General features: G+C 38.1%; 1 protein-coding gene across 2 annotated transcripts in view; it reads right to left on the bottom strand.

Annotated features, from left to right (window-relative positions):
• The window catches only part of Cd28 (CD28 molecule), a 78063-nt gene that overhangs the window by 48230 nt on the left and 14961 nt on the right, over positions 1 to 14872 (bottom strand). The window lies entirely within an intron of this gene.

Below are 14872 nucleotides of genomic sequence, written 5' to 3'. Positions count from 1 at the left end.
TACCTAACATACAGAATGAGGATAGAATTTTAAAAGTCTCAAGATAAAAAACATCAGATGACATTTAGAAACAAGCTGATGAAAATTACTTCTAATTTCTCAGCACAAACTCTAAAATCCAGGCAGCCTGGGAATGATGTATTACAAGTCCTGAAAGAAAATAACTATCAACCAAAATTACTATTTCCAACAAAACTATCCTTGAAGGAGAAAAACAAAAACAAAACAACCTTACAAGACAAGCAGACATTGAAAGAGTTCATAACTTCTAAGCCAGAACTAGAAAAAAAATACTTAAAGAAAGACTTCCTACAGAAGAAATCAAAAACAAACCCCCGAGCTCACAAATGAGCAAATCTCCTTTGAAGATAGCCAAGGAAATGTGAAACAGGACTGAATTAAACACTAGGACTAAATCGAAATGGCAAGAATTAATAAACATCTCCCTACAATAATATTGAATGTGTATGGTCTCCCCTCTCCAGTTAAAAGACACAGTCTGGCAAATGGATTAAAATATAAGACCCTTGCTGCGCACAATGGTGCATACTTGTAATCCCAGTGACCAGGGAGGCTGAGGCAGGAGAATCGCAAGTTCAAGAGCAGCCTCAGCAATTTATCAAGGCCCTAAGCAACTTAGCACGACTCTGTCTCAAAATAAAAGATAAAAAGGGCTAAAGATGTAGCTCAGTGGTTAAGAATACCTGGGTTCAATCCCTAGTATCAAAAATAAATAAATAAATAAATAATTTTAAAAGACCCAACTATGTATTGTTTGCAAGAGACTCGCCTCCTTATGGGCAAAGACAATCACAGGCTGAAAGTGAAAGCAGGGAAACTGGCAGCTATGCAAATAGAGTTTGAAAACAAACAGGAGTGGCTACTCTCACATTCAACAAAGCAGAATTCAAGCCAAAAGCAATCAAAAGAGACAAAGAAGTTCACTTCATACTGGTAAAGGGAACAATCCAAAATGAAGATACAATGATAGTAAATATTTATGCCCCAAATATTGGTGCACTTAATTACATAAAACAGACACTACTGGAAATGAAGACTTCAGTACAATAATTGATTTCAACACACCTTTCTCACCAATAGATACATTATCAAGACAAACTCAGTAAAGACTCTTTGAATATGAAAAAAAAAATCATAAATCAGATGAATTTAACAGACATCTATAGAATATTTCACCCAACAACAGTGAATACATTTTCTTCTCAGTATCGAATGAAACCTTCTCAAAACAGACCATTTTTTTTAGACAAAGCAACTATTAGCAAATACAAAAAACATGATCCTTGCATCTTATCAGGTCATAATAGAATGAAATTAGAAACCAACACCAAAGACACTCTACAAAAACTGTACAAGCACATAGAGATTGAACAATAACACTTTTTTTTTAAGTTGTCAATGGACCTTTATTTTGTTTATTTATATGTGGGCTGAGAATCAAACCCAGTGTCTCACACATGCTAGGCAAGTGCTCTACCACTGTCCCAAACTCCAGCCCCAACAATACACTTTTAAATCATAAATGGATGATGGAAGAAATCAGAGAAGAAATTTTAAAATTCTTTGAATCAAACAAGAATAATGATACAACATACCAGAACCTTTGGGATTTTATGAAGGTATTTCTAAGAGGTAAATTTAAAGCTATGACTGCCTACAAAAGAAAATCAAAATATCTCAAATAAACAACCTAATTATGCATCTCAAGGCCCCGGAAGGAAAGAAATAATTGAGATCAGAGTCAAAATTGACAAAATAGAAAATTTTGAAGAAAAAAAAAAAGATCAATAAAATGAAGAGTTGGTCCTTTGAAAAGATAAACAAGAATATTAAAAAGAGCTCAAAAAAACTTAACACCAAAAAACCAATAACCCAATTAATAAATGGGCAAATGAATTGAACAGATACTTCTCAAAAGAAGAAATTCAAATGAGTAACAAATACATGAAAAACTATCCAAAATCTTTAGTAATTAAGAAAATGTAAATCACAACTACACTAAGACTTCATCTCATCCCAGTCAGAATGATAGCCATCAATAATAGAAACAATAATAAATTTTGGAGAGGATATAGAGAAAAAGCAACACTTTTATACTGTTGGTAGGATTGTAAATTAGTACAACCAGTATGGAAATCACTACGAGGCTCCTCAAGAGACTAGGAATGGAACCATCATGACCCAGCTATACCACTACTTGTTATTTATCCAAAAAAATGGAAGTCTTAGGGCTGGGGTTGTGGCTCAGCAGTAGAGCCCTCATCTAGCACATATGAGGTGCTGGGTACAATCCTCAGCACCATATAAAAATAAATAAAATAAAGGTATTGTTTCCAACTACAACTAAAAAAAAAAGAATGAAAGTCTTCATACTACAGCAATATATACATACCCATGTTTATAGTAGCATAATTCACAATAGCCAAAGTATGGAACCAGCTGAAGAGTCTATCAATGGATGAACGAATAAAGAATATGTGGTATACGTAAAAAAATTGAGTTTTACTCAGCCATAAAAAAGAATGAAATTATGTCTTTTGCAGGAAAATGAATGGAATTTGAAAACATTGTGTTAATAAAAATAAGTCAAACCCAGAAAACCAAGGGTCATGTTTTCTCTTATATGTGGAAGCTAAAGAGGAAACTGGAAAATAAAGGTAGATCGGTAGAGTAGAAAATAGGGACCAGAGGGCAGGAGGAAGGGAGAAAAGGGGGAAATACTGGAGAATGATGCTGGTTGAATTATATTGTTATATTATGTGCCTCTATCAATATGTAACAATGAATTCCACTATTATGTGTAATTATAATACACCAATAAAAGTATTAAAAAAGGCTTAGAGAAATAAAAAAATATATAATATAATAGTAATGCTCAGTCCTGTTGCTCAAAAAGGCCACAAGTGATGGGGAACTAACTTACCCAGGAGCAGCTCCCGGCCAGAGGTGGTAGGAGCAGGTGCATAGATGCCCTTGGATGGAGCATCTCTGTACATGTTCCTACATTCTTCCAGAGGTGTCCAGAAAGGGTGAACTTCTCTTGCATGCAGTGATAATTTGCTTATTAGCATACCCTATATTGATTTTATTTCTTTTATTTCTTGTTTTTTACTTCTCTAATGTGATTTTCCTTACATAATTCATAAGCACTACAATATATTCTTCATGATATAGTAATAAACATGTTTACTAACACATAAAATAATAATATAGAGCTATGGCATGATAAATTCTGTAATTCTGAAATAGTGATAAGCATAAGTTAGTATTTGAGATAACTACAAAAAAACTATAATGCGATATAAAAATATATATCTGTGATTTCTATTGATGACAAAGTCACAAGCACTGCTAAAATAACTGTGGTTCATTGCCCAAATATATCATTGTAATGTTAAGTCTAAGTTAGAAAGGACAGTAAAAATGAAGATAGAATTTTTTTCCCAACCACATTTGCATAGGTCTCCTAGTTAGTACCCCTGGGTAAGTCAGTACATCTAGCTGCATTCAGCATTTCATCTACCTGCATGTAGATGATAAACACAAACATACACAAGCACTCTATTCCATAGTTTCAGCACTGGAAGTTGACATCTTAATGACTCCCAAAGAGAGAACAGTTCCCAGATGGTTTATATACTGAAAAATCAAGGAGCAGAAAACGAAAAGAACATCATAGATGTCAATATCGGTATTCTCTTTAATTTCAGTTCCAAATACAAATTGGTGTGGATGGCCATTCCCAGCCTTGATTTTTCTCCTTTCCTGCAGAATCATAAGCTCCACAGTTTCCCCCTGTACAGTACTTGCTTTTCTCTTGCATTTTAGATGAAGTTCAACTTTCCATTCTACTTTACTCAGCAGGGTGGAATATAGAAAAGCTGAGATGAGGCCTTATCCATACAGTGGGAGCAAGGTCTACACTCGAGCTCAGACCTCTTGGTGTGGAGAGTAAAGCCTCCTGTCAATCCTTCAAACACTCAACATCCACTTTTGCAAATTGCATCCAGAGGATCCAAAAATCCTAGAAGGACTTTTGCTAATTAAGGCGATTCTCCCCTCACTTATTCTGCTGCAGACTCATGACTATTTTGTTTTGTTTTGCTTTGTTCATCCTCTAAAATACCACTTCTTTTAGGCCACATGTCCTTAACATGAATTCTTCCCTCTGTGTGGAATTATCTTCCCTTTCCCAATTATTTCCCAAGGCTCACTCCTCCTCCTGACAAGTCTACCCTGTGAACTTCTATTTATTCCCTACATCAATATCCAGTTTATTTTTCACAAATGGCCAGAATTTGTAATTATTTTATATACTGGTTTGTGTTTCTATTTCCTCTGGTAGAAGCTACGCTTCTTAATAGTGCGGGCAAAGTCTGTCTTGTTTACCTCTGCACTCCAGCACCAATATGGGCTGGTACAAAGTAGGCACTCCACAAAAATTTGGTAAGTGGATTGATTAGTAATGAGCACTCCCTCTTATAATATGCAGCTTTATAATCTATAATGTACACTCTAAGCTCCTCTACCCCAGCAGTCATGCAAGGCAAGCAGAGTGAAGTATTACATGGTGTATATTCAAAAAATCCCTCTACTTTGTGGACCAGAGGTGGTATCCCATTTGACCTAGTTTGATTGTCTGCCACCTGTTATTCCAGCTGCCACAATTCACTCTACTTGCAGTGCCAGGATCTCACAACTGGTGTGGATAATCCCATGCCTACTTCTCTGATTCCAGGATGGATGGCAGTTTGAAGCGGAGTTGTTTAATCTTTGGAATCGCAGAGTTTGTTTCCTCAGAGATGTGTTAGTGCTGGCTAGCGAGGGGCTCCTTCTGTCAAACTCTTGTCTCAATGTCACAGTACTAGGAAAGGTCAGCTTTTGTTTTTTCTTTTGTTTCACTGGAGTTTGAACCCAGGGAAGATCTACCATCAGGATACATCCCTAGCTCTTTTTATTTATTTACTGTTTTTACTTTGAGACAGGGTCTCACTAAGTTGCCCTGACTGGCCTCAAACATGCAATCCTCCAGCCTCAACTTCCAAATAGCTGGGATTACAAGTGTGTGCCACCATGCCTGGCTGGGTTTCAAGGTATTAATCTCCTTCCTGGGATTCATTTCCTTCCATTCATTAATTGAACAAATGATTAATGAAAATTGTATTCAGTGATAGACCCATTAGTAAGTGTTGGGAAGGAGAAGCAAATAAAGCACCCCCTCAAGTGTCTCAAGATGAACAAATAGAAGGTAAGTTTCTACTTTTACACTGATTGAGGCAGAAAGCATTATTTTGGTTCATATAGAATTATCTCTCTAAAACATCTATTCACTATTGAAATGAACCAACATGATAAGGGCACCCCCGGAAGAGTTAATGTATGTGTGCATATATGTGTATGTAGTTGCATATTCTCATTTGATGTCTATCACAAAATCCTGGAAGTATCAAATGGAAAAATAAACTTCCCTCCCAAGGATATATGCATTCAATGCAATTAGGAATTACTGTTACTTTAAGAGAATGTCTGGAGCCACTGCACTGCCCAGCCCAGCAAGCACAATGGAACATTTTCCCTGGGATTACCTCACTCCTGCTGACCCACACAGGAAATAATTATTTTGGTAGTTGCCTGAAAACAGTGAAACACACTTGCTCAAAAAATAAGCTCCTTTGACCCCACAAGACAGTAGCTTCATAAGCATAGCTGAACCTAGCTTCTATCCAAATTCAACAATTTTGTACGTCAATGGTGCCTTATTCTTGGATTATGGGTTCCCAGATCCAGGCCACACTTCAGAGTTCTGCCAAAATGCCACCGCAAACAGTGCTTTCCTTGTATTTCTAGCTGAAGCATGTACCATCAAAGAAAAATGATATTTCTTTCCTAAGATAGAATATGGAAATTCCACAGATGTCCTAGCAACAAATTCAAACACTAGAGTCATGTCTGAGAAACACCCTTCCTCGTTCAGATGTCAGCCCTGGGGCATGCCAGAGATCTCCGACAATGCTGAAAGGAGTGACGGTTTGCGGGCAGGATTTGTGACTGTAAGTGAAAAGTCTAAATATCACAGTCCTTTCTTTCTTTATAGAGTCCCCAAAAGACAGCACCCTAAATGGAAGCCCCAGAGAGTCCCCGGAAGCTGTCTCTGAGAGAAGTAAGGCTATTGAAGACAGAAGAGCTGGAGGAGTGGGGCAATGTTCTCAACCAAAATTGACTCTGTTCTACTAAAAACCCAAGTCGCTGACTCAGGATAGGGGCCTGACTGCTTGACAGAGACCCCAAATAACAGTAGTTTATACATAATCGATGGCTTTTCCTACCTATCTCACCCAGCAGTCTTGAACTGAGCAGTCCAGGACTGGTGTGGCAGGCCAAGGGCCAGGAACCCAGGTGCCTCTGTAAGGCAACTCTGCCATCCTTGGACCTATATGGGTCCTGAATCCATATGGCCTGCCCCTCCCTTTCAGGGAGCAACCCAGAAATGGTGTTATTTCTGTTTAAATCTCATTAATCAATATTGTTTAATATCTTATCAATCAGAGCTTCATGGCTGGTCCCATCTACATATTCAGAATTTTATGACTATAGAAAAGAGAATCAATATTGGGGGACATCCATTTGTTTGTCACAGTTGTCGATAGTCAAGATTATTCCTTTGAGTGATGGATAAGTTATCAAAAGACATAGCCTCTTCTCTTGCAATTATAATGTCCAGACCTCCAAGGAAGGATATTTTACTCCATTTATCAGACTACCTACCTGACTGCTTGACAAAGACCCTAAACAACAGCAGTTTCAACAAGATAGATGGTTTCTCCTATCTCACCTAATACCAATTTCTTGTTACATCTAAGAAATGAAAGGCTGTAGAAGCAGAACTCCAGTGCCTTTGCACCTCTGTGCGACAATACCTGGTCAAATCAGTAAGCAGAGATGTCCTTCTTCCTTGGAAACTCCCCTGATGATGGTGCTGCTTGGGTCCAAAAGTGGCAACTCTCACCCCAGAAACCAAAGACTCTGCCTTGATGACCATAAGACCTAAAGGATACCCCATCATGGTGGGGATCACCTCTTCTCACTGTCTTTCTCTATCACTAATAAGAGGATGATCTGGTCCTGAGTCAAGGACTCAAAGCTCCTAAGTAGTTTCAACCTTGGACAGAAGGGAGTATTTCTCCAACCCTAAAACCCTAAAAAGAGTAAACTGGCATGAGAAATGTTACATGTCAGACAGGGACTTCACTGAGAATTTCTGAGACCATGCAAGAAATAGGTTACTGGTAGAGCAGACTAGGGGTAACTGATCCACCCTCTTTGTAAGTTGTTTCGGAGTGAGTGAGATTCAGTGACTTCTAAAGGTGTAGAGAATCCCTAAGCAGGCAGGGGTTTCCCTTAGGTTTTCATTCACTGAGGAAGGATGAACAAGGGGCTCTGTGTTGAATGGATTAGAATCCCACCTGGTGTTTACACTAAACTACAGGATGTGTTGAATATCCTGGCATGAATAAACCATCACTTGGCAGCGGCAGGCAGCACCTGTTTAGAGTACCCCGTCTGCCCAAATAGATGTAATGATATTTACTTTAACATCAAGAAATATAAGAACCAAATGTGTGGGTATTCAATATATCAAAGATAGGTTAAAATATAAATCAGTTAAGGGAGCCAAATTGAAATAATTTCTACCAAGTTTGATGAAATAGAAGTGAATTTGTTTTGTGTTATTAGCAGAAATGGTGATTTACTGCTTAAATTATTATTGTCACAGCAAAAAAATGTATTTGAGGTGAAGAATATTAATAAAGAAATAAATCATCTTCAGTTGACATAAACCTACAAACTATGAAAATGTTAAGATTTCACCATTCTCACAGCTGGTGCTAGTGATTACAGATAGCAATTTATACTATTGAATATAAAATACAGTTGACACACATATGTACTTTAGGACAATAGAAACTTAATGATGATTTTAATTACAAAGCATTCCAAATTCCAAGTCAGTTCTCTAGTCAGGGAACATTAGCACATCCTCTTCCTGTTTCTCCCTTGTCCAAAAGCTGGAACAAAACTCTTGGAGGGGGTCCAGGATGTGGAAGAAATTATTTTAAGTGTTGTTATCTTTGGGAGGGTCATGGGGGCAATATAAATTGACCTCTATATCTGAATCCATGCATAGTAGTAATAACGCACACCCTCGAAAGACTCCATTCTGTTCATTTCTGGCAGTGAGCAAGGGAAATTGCACCAATGTCCTATACACAGGCCTGTTGAGTCACTCCTTCCTCAGCTCCCTCTGCACATGGTACAGCCTCTCCAGTAGCACTTACCTCATTCATTACACTGTAGTTTTTGTTCACAGGCCTCTCTTGAGCACTGGCCTGGGACCTGGGAAAAAGTTAAGAACACCAGCTCTGGAGCTAAACTAACTACATTTTGAATCCTAGCTCTGCCTCTAACTAGTTTCTGTGACTTTGAGCAAGTCCAGTTTCTTCATCTGTAAAATAAGGTTCATAGAAGTATTTGTTATATGGCAGCAGTGAACATTTCATAACAAATGAAAAGAACATCCTGCCATAAGGAACATCTGCAGTCACTATTAAGTGTTCTTAGTATTTGGTAACACTGATGCTAGAGAGAAATCACATCCCATTCATTTTTGCAGTCCCATTTGTAGTGTGCCTAACTTCGGAAAACATGTAGAAGTTGAATGAACCAATGAATGAGAAAATGTGAAAGAGAAAAGTCATTGCCCTCCAATGCTCTTAATTCACACTACTCCAAAAACAGTGGAAAACCTTGCTGGTAGGCATAAGCTGACCTCAAAGGACACATGCCAGACTCAAGACTCAACAGCTTTGACCTAGTGGGCATGCCTGCCCCTTACACACACACACACACACACACACACACACACACCCCTAGTCTCCTGCAGGAACAGACTCTCCACCATATGGTTTTGTGTCATTTGAGATGGGATGAAAAAGACTGAAGAATTCTGAGCTCAGTGGTAGATTTCTCACACCAAGCTCTTCCTCCAACCAAATTTGACCAATCATAAACATGATGTTTTGACTTCCACCTGCCATTCACTGTTTTCCAGTACATTCTATTTACTGAGTCATCTCCACAACTCTACATGGATTAATAACAAAACAAAAAAATTCAGAATTTTAACTTTCCAGAATTGTAATAAAGTGCTACTCTTGGGAAAAAGTAAAAGCGTGTAGACTTCTGAAGGATTAAAGAGTTTAAAAAAAAAAAAGTAGGATTCTGTTTGTTCTCTTTTCCTCTCTCCAGATCCGTTCTTAACTTTTCTATTCATGGTTGTGTTGTAGGAGTTGACCACTTTGGACCTTATCAGCTGACTCTCTTGCCTCCCAGCTTCCAGTTGGGTTCCACCAATGGGAAGAGACTGGAGGATGAAAAAGGGGGCGGGGGGTGGGGGTGCTGAGAGAGAGAGAGACTGAAGTGTTTATTCTGTCTATTCTTTCCCTGACTCACTAGGTTTGGCAGAGATAATAATCCTCTACTTATAGCTGCAGCCTCTGTTGGATACCTCTCTCTCTAACCACAGCTCTTGCTGGGTTCTCCAACACCAACTTACTCTCCTTGTCCCTTCAGGTCTAAGATGGGTAACAGCTTCCCAACATAACTAGTCCCCTAGGTGCTTTGTCATCAGCTCCTATAACCTATTTTAAAAATCCCTTAATTGATGTCTCTTCAAGAAAAATTAAGTATGCCACCTCTTGCCTACAAGGACCCTAATTGAAAATAAATGATCGGGAGTAACAGGAAAACTCTTTTGGAGATAGATGCCTTGGGCATTCATAGCGTGAATATTTATCAATAAATTTTGATATCAATAAATTTTGTTTTATCTAAAAAAATGACCCTTGTTCTGAACACCCCTCACCTAGCAGCCTTCTAATAACTTCTCTTTCCATTGTTGATCTAGCTAAAGAGATAGAAGACCCTAGTCAAACTTTCTCCGTATATGGGTACTTGTGATAGTTCAGTATCTCTTCTCAAATCAATAAATACTAAATGGAAAGTGAAAGGGAAGTGGACGTGAATTAACTCAGTTTACTTTTGGATCTATGAGGGGAAAAATCATAAATGTGAAGGGGTGACATTCTAAGATAAAAAGTCCTAAGATCAATGTTCAAAGATAAAGAATCTGAGATTTACCAGACACAAGAATCTAAGAATGCAGCCTCCAAGTGAACTTGGGTACACACTCAAATTTTGTTTTCTAACTTTCTCATCTATTTCCATCTTCCCTTTTGTATTTTAATGTGTTTGACTGGTTTTTTTTAATTTCCTTTTTTTTTTGAGAGAGAGAGAATTTTAATATTTTTTTTTTTTTTTAGTTTTCGGCAGACACAACATCTTTGTTTGTGTGTGGTGCTGAGGATTGAACCCCGGCTGCACGCATGCCAGGCGAGCGCACTACCGTTTGAGCCACATCCCCAGCCCGTGTTTGACTGTTTATGGATGTTTACAAATGTAGGCAATTTCTCACAGCCTAAAACTTCATGCAAGAATGAATTCTGACCCAAAGGATAATGTGAATAAAGATCAGGCCATTGAGAGAATTCTAAAAGACAGCCACCAAACAATAATTACTTTTTTACAGAAAAGTAAAAAGGCAACAACCCTCTATCCAGCATCTCAACAACCCTCTATCCAGCATCTCAACAAAACTGTCACAGTCTGAGGTTGCCATACCTCATAAAGGTACTGACATCAAAAAAAAACACCATGTACCCGGCACAGTGGCACACACTTGTAATCCTAGCTACTCAAGGGACTGAAGCAGGAGGATCACAAGTTCGAGGCCAACCTGGACAGTTTAGTGAGACCCTATCTTGTGGGTGCAAGGCCCTGGGTATGCTCCCCAGTACCAAGAAAGAAAAACTAAACAAACACAAAAAAACACATCATGCTTCTCCCTGCCATTTGGCCTTTACTCATTCTGTGGCCCACTACCTGAAACCTCTTTCTCTGTCTATCCCAAGCTGACTTTTCAGCCTTTTACACTCAGATGTAAACCCCATTCCTCCACGACACTTTACCCAACCTGGACAACGTCCTCTATCCTCTGAACCCCTCTGGCACTTACTAACTTGCCAGTACTAAATTGCACAGCAGTCTGCTTCTGCCAACTCCCCCTCGTCATTACCATTATCTTAATTTATTAATTTCAAACATTTCATTCTCTAGTCACAACCTCCAGAATTCCAGATCACTCGATTACCCAAGTGCTCTCCAGTTGACTAAGCCTATCATCTTCTCAAAGTCTCTCACATCCTTCATGTTCTCATGTTTCCTTTTTATGCAGCTTAAAGTTCAATAACCATCGCTAAACTCGCTGACCTGTATACATTTATAATTCCCTATATCTTCTCTCCCTCCTTCATAATCCTCTGGCAGAACCTCAAACCTGGCTTAATTCACAGCTCTCTCTACTCTGTGCCTGGAATTGATATGGCTAAGGACAAGCATACTGTTTGAATACTCTCAATTTAAACTAGAATTCTCCGTTTTGACTCTATCTAATGCATTCAACTTGGGTTTTGTAGAAGCCATAGTCCTCTTTCCTTCTGTATTCATAGACATACTTGATATTTCATTCAATAATAACTAAGTACAGTAACAAATGAAACTGGTGTGCACAGGTTGGGGAACAAACCAAGCTGACTCTTAGTAAGCATATAAGTCATATAAAAAACAGAGCATGGGGTACAATAGTGAGTAGCCTACTAGCCTACAGCATCCAAAGTGCCATGGTCCTCAGTGAAGAGGTCTCACAGGAGATGTGCGTAATCTCTGTAAATCTGGCAAGCCAATTAAGTGAGGGTCAGTTGAGAGAATTTCTATTGTACATGAACACATAAGGACTACAGATTCTATAAATAAACCAAAAAAAGGATTTGCCTACCATCATTTCTTTTTTTTTTTTTCAATACAAATTTTCTGTTGAGGCCTACATTTGTTGGAATTACAACAGCTCTTGAGAAACCTATCAATCATCCATCATTTATAAGCCATGCTACCATTTTGGCTTTATCCCATACAGGTCATTTCATAGTTGATGTTGTAGCATAAATATCAGGTTCTTTGAGATTAAGAAGCTTCATCCTGCTCCCCCAAACCTTTGTGGTGGTGCACGCCTATAATCCCAGAGACTTGGGTGGCTGAGGCAGGAGGATCAAAAGTTCAAGGTGAAGGTCAATCTCAGCAACTTGGTGAGACCCTGTCTCAAAAGAAAAAGAAAACAAACAAGGACTGGGGTTGTAGCTGGACAGTAAATCCCCCCTGAGTTCAATCCCCAGTACCAAGGAAAAATAAAAGAAGAAAAAGAAAAAAGAGGAGGAGGAGGAGGAGGAAAAGGAGTGGGGGGGAGAAGGAGAAGGAGAAAAAGGAAAAGAAACTTCATCCAGAAGTAAATGATCTCCTTTACCCAGCATAAAGATACCACTGAGGGCAGTGTTCCTCCATTATTTATTTTCATTATTTCCTTCTCAGCAAAGTACCTTTCCAGACATTTTTCCTAATTACTTCCTCCACGTGGAATTCTAGTACCATCGTTATGCTGTGTATCTGTTTGCATGCTGCTCATATGTCCATGCTTCACATATAAAAAGGCCCCTTGGGGTAGAATCACCCCTGCTCAGGATGCCTGGTTCAGAGCACATGAAGTACCTCCTACACATGGTTCTAAAGTGGCTCTTATCTGTAACTGACAAGGTGAACACAGATGGACACTCATTTGGGGAAGTGATCTAGTTTAGTGTTGAAGCTGTCAGTACTTCTATTTTTTTTCCATTTCTTTTATTCTGTCTTTCTTAATTGTCTTCTTCTTATCAACTGAGCCCCCATGTTTTGATTAGAGTGGTAAGCAATTCAACATCAGACTAGGACTAAAGAGATCATGTTTTCATTTTAAAAAGTATAATATTAAGCAACAGCAGAAAAAAAAAAAACTTTTTTAACAGACAATTTTAGTTTATTTGACCTGAGAAATAAAATACCTGTGACTAGTATTATCCAGGACCACCATACCATGTCCCATGCCCTCTCACCTCCATACTGGTTTACTGCTGATGTTACATGCACTGTTAGTATTAGCAGTACAACTCAGAGGCCCACATGGTAGCACTTAGAAAAAAGAAATCAAAGTAGAAAAGAGAAAAGAGAGAAAGGAACAGAAAAGAATGCTGGTGGGGAGGCTTCTGTTTTATATCCAGAAACTACAAAGGGAACTATGAAACAAATTTAATAGTAGCGTATTGACCTACTATATAAGGGGATCAGTTTGCTCCTCCATTGTTCACCTCTAATGCTGAAAGTTTATTTTGCTAAATCTGTAGTGAATATATCTATGTCTAGGTACATGCACATATATATTTCATAATAATTTCATAAGTTTCTAGGAGTAGTATTCCTGACATTTGGAGAGAACCAAAAATGACTGTTGTTCTTATTTTCTACCTCTATATCATATCTATCTGTCCTTTCATACCCTTAATGGACAGGAACATACACATCTGACTATAGGTGTTGGCAATTTTTTAGAGCCCCAAAGCTTCTCTGAAAAAATGAGTTCTGACTCACTAGATAACACCAGAACAACTGTGAGACAACCTTGGGGAAAATGCAAGTACCACTAATCAATGTGTTTAACAAAAATCGGATTTTGCTGTTAACAATTGAACCAAGCCGAGCAGTTAAAATATCTAGAATGAACATTATGTTATGCCATTTTCTCTATAGAAATTGTGCTTAACACTTAATTATTACAGGTGGATAGGAAGGGAGAGTGGGAGAAAATACAAGACATTTCTTATAGGCATCCAAAAACTAGCAAAATATAAAATTTCCCTGCCATCTTCAGAAAAAAATCATCTAACATTTTACCTATATTTTGATAGAATTAAGAAGTATGCATTTATGTATTACTTATATAAAAGCTGTCTTCCTCCATCAGACTCCACAAGAGCCAGTGCTTTGTCTAGCTTGCTCTCTACCAAGTTCTATGACAGATGCAAAGTCTGTACATGGCAGATGCACAGCCCATTTGTGTTGAAGGATTAAATAGATTGATAAGGAGGAAAATGTCTTGATATGGTACTTTCCTCAATGTGAAATGATGCTGTGCAAACATTCATTTCTTTTACTCATCTGTCTTGATTATTTTATTTACTCATCCTAGAACTATGCTGGGCCCAAACAGAGACTATTAAGTCAAGTCAAATCCTTGACTTTAAGGGACTCACAATCTATAGGGGGAGACCAATGTAAGCCAATAAATCATCAGATGGTGAGATATGAGAAATGATATCTATGCAAAGCCAGGAGGTGGGCAGCTATCCAACCGTCTTATATAAAAGCTGTCTTCCTCCACCACAATTGTATTTGGCAGCCAACGATCCAAGGGTGAGAAAATATTTTTTTAAAAAATCAGAACTGAATTTTTGTTTTCTTTTGTTTTGTAACAGGATCTTTGAAAATGAAGCCAACACTGGGTTAGGTAGCTTGTTGTGCCCTCCCACTAGACTAAGAAATCCATGAAGCTAAAGAACATCTCTAATCCACTATCATATCTCCAGAATCTATTACTTTCTCTGGTGCATAGTAGGTGCTCAGTAAATATTTGATGAAGAAAGTCTCCTTGCTATGTATTTATTTGTCTCTTTTTAAGCCAATTTATTTCATTCTTCCTTCTATAAATGAAAAAAAATTCTTTCCCCTCTCTAAATAATGTTATCTGACTTTTCTTTTAAGATGATTATTTTTCTCTCATTTTCCAGATATTATTATTCAAAAATTGCACTTTATG

The sequence above is a fragment of the Marmota monax genome, unplaced genomic scaffold (genome assembly GCF_021218885.2).
Source record: "Marmota monax isolate L192 unplaced genomic scaffold, Marmota_monax_Labrador192_F-V1.1 WCK01_AAM20220418_F8-fsc00095, whole genome shotgun sequence".
In the NCBI taxonomy this organism is placed as follows: Eukaryota; Metazoa; Chordata; class Mammalia; order Rodentia; family Sciuridae; genus Marmota; species Marmota monax.
Note: the sequence above shows the minus strand (reverse complement) of the source record. Positions and strands in the feature narration are given on the sequence as shown.